Here is a 2,500-nt window from a genome sequence, read left to right on the forward strand (position 1 = left end):
TACGTACCACTACAAAATATCTCAAATACCTCACTACAATTCATCCAGTCATTTAGGCCACTCCTAATGAGGTGGTCATTTTTCTGTGAAAAGAGCTTGCAGCAGAAGCAATACAGAGTATTGTTTTTCCTTGAATATACAAGCCAGCTTCTCTTGATTTTCTCCCCATTTACTAATTTCCTGTAGAAGTGGTTGTGGTGGCAGCTTCTCCCATCATCTCCCATCAAGTCTGGACTGGTCTGGTATGGTCCTCTGCAAACTAACTCTGTCCTTACCGGATCACAGAGGGCTGGCCAGTCAGCAGGATCTATAGGTTCTCCCTGGATAGCAGGAATTGTGGAGGGTGAGGTGTCTGCAGGCGGCAGTGTAGTTTCACTGGTGCCCTGAGTGCTTGATGTGGTCCTGGATGTCCCTTCACCTGTATTCAAGCATATTGTATAGCCAGACAAGCGGTGTTTAATATAATAAGTGAAATGATCATGAATGTGGTTGAACTTCTTTAAGAAAACAAGCTATTGTATTTAATACATGCTAACATGTTTCTATTGTACTTTAAAGTATGGATGTGGCTTGAATAAATACTATTAAATAGACTCACCTGATGCAGGCTGTGTGTTCCTGGCCTGTGTGTTACTGGCCCCTTGAGTACTACTGGATGTCCCTTCTCCTGCAGCTGTATTTAAACACAGAGTTCATCCATGCTGTTCGTTACACAGTTGCATTTGGTCATTTCTATCATCCTACCACATAGTTGCATTGTACAAATACATTTTATCTGACCATGTAACTTGTAGTAGATATATTACAATTACTGCCACAAGGCTAAATAATACTAGGCTACTGATTACAATTAGTAGTATTAATGTGATGTGATTATGAAAGTAATAATTGCTAATAATAATAACAATAACAAAAACAGCAACAGTAGTACTAATTGTGTAGGCTACTTACAAAGTTCGGAGGGAGGCGAATCAGGCGTCCTTTCTTCGTCCTTGCAAAAATTGCCTGAGTGCATCTGGCCAATTAAAAACAAAAATGTTAGTATATTCCTGGGGAGGAACTGTACAGAAGGGTGAACACCACCACTATCCCCAAAATGGTTACTGTGTGTGTATGCACCTGCTAGTTGTGCATTCAATTCACTAAACAGAACTTATGCCATTTATAATGAATGTAGACAGCAACTGTACTTTTCATAACTATTTGACATTTACATCCATGTAGGTTATCAGTGAAGTTACGTTTGCTAGTAATAGCCTACGTAGCAAATTAGCAAAGTAACAGTCGCTAGCTAGCTATAGCTAGCCTAAGTGACAGCAATGAAACGTCCAATATTAGGTGATGCACAATACTACATGTATTTCGTTTGACACCTTAATGGCTGAGATGAGAAAACTTACCTCTATACTTGGCTTTCTTTTCCTCTTCTTCCTTTCTTCGTTTTCGTCCCTGTGCTCCAGATGGTTTTGACCGCTTCATTTTTGCGAATGTGACGTAGCTGACACACTCACGGCTCACCCCACCCTGGCAGTGTGCAGGAGCCCTCACATAACTAACGTAACGTAACTTAACGCAACCGCCCCCCCCCCCCCCTCCTATCGACAATAACCATCAATTCAATCTAAAAATCAGGTTGAAGTAAACGTATGGCTGAAGGGGCGCCCTCGGATGATCATGATTAATAAACATGTTTTTATTTGCTTGTTATTCTAACTATGATTAATGGGAAGTAGGTCCAAGGGCGACACTAGAGGGCGCCCCCAACCCATTTGTCGCCCTAGGCAGTCGCCTAGTTCGCCTATAGCAATCGCCGGCCCTGTGTGTGTGTGTGTGTGTGTGTGTGTGTGTGGGTGTGAGAGTGTGTGTGTGTGTGTGTGAGTGTGTGTGTGTGTGAGAGTGTGTGTGTGTGTGTGTGTGTGTGTGTGTGTGTGTGAGAGTGTGTGTGTGTGTGTGTGTGTGTGAGTGTGTGTGAGAGTGTGTGAATGTGTGAGTGTAAGTGTGAGTGTGAGAGTGTGTGTGTGAGTGTGTGTGTGTGTGTGAGTGTGTGTGTGAGTGTGTGTGTGAGAGTGTGTGTGTGAGTGTGTGTGTGAGTGTGTGTGAGAGAGTGTGTGTGTGAGTGTGTGTGTGAGAGTGTGTGAGTGTGAGAGTGTGTGTGTGAGTGTGTGTGTGAGAGTGTGTGTGAGTGAGTGTGTGTGTGAGAGTGTGTGTGAGTGAGTGTGTGTGTGAGTGTGTGTGTGTGTGTGTGTGTGTGTGTGTGTAATAGAGATTGAATATGTAAACATTTGTGTAAGTGTGTGTTTGTGTGTCAGTGTGTTTGTGTGTGATGGAGATTGAATATGTAAACATGTGTGTTAGTGTGTGTCTGTGTGTTTGTGTGTTGGTTTGTGTGTGTGAGGGAGTATGTGTGTGTGTGTGTGTGTGCGTGTGTGTGTGAGTGTGTAATGGAGATTGAATATGTAAACATGTATGTAAGTGTGTGTGTGTGTGTGTGTATGTGTGT

General features: G+C 42.9%; 1 protein-coding gene across 1 annotated transcript in view; it reads left to right on the forward strand.

Moving 5' to 3' along the window:
• gabrd (gamma-aminobutyric acid type A receptor subunit delta) overlaps nucleotides 1-2,500 on the forward strand; it is a 26,993-nt gene that overhangs the window by 19,114 nt on the left and 5,379 nt on the right. The gene's annotated exons all lie outside the window — the stretch shown is intronic.

This window comes from Clupea harengus, chromosome 4 (genome assembly GCF_900700415.2).
Source record: "Clupea harengus chromosome 4, Ch_v2.0.2, whole genome shotgun sequence".
Classification (NCBI taxonomy): domain Eukaryota; kingdom Metazoa; phylum Chordata; class Actinopteri; order Clupeiformes; family Clupeidae; genus Clupea; species Clupea harengus.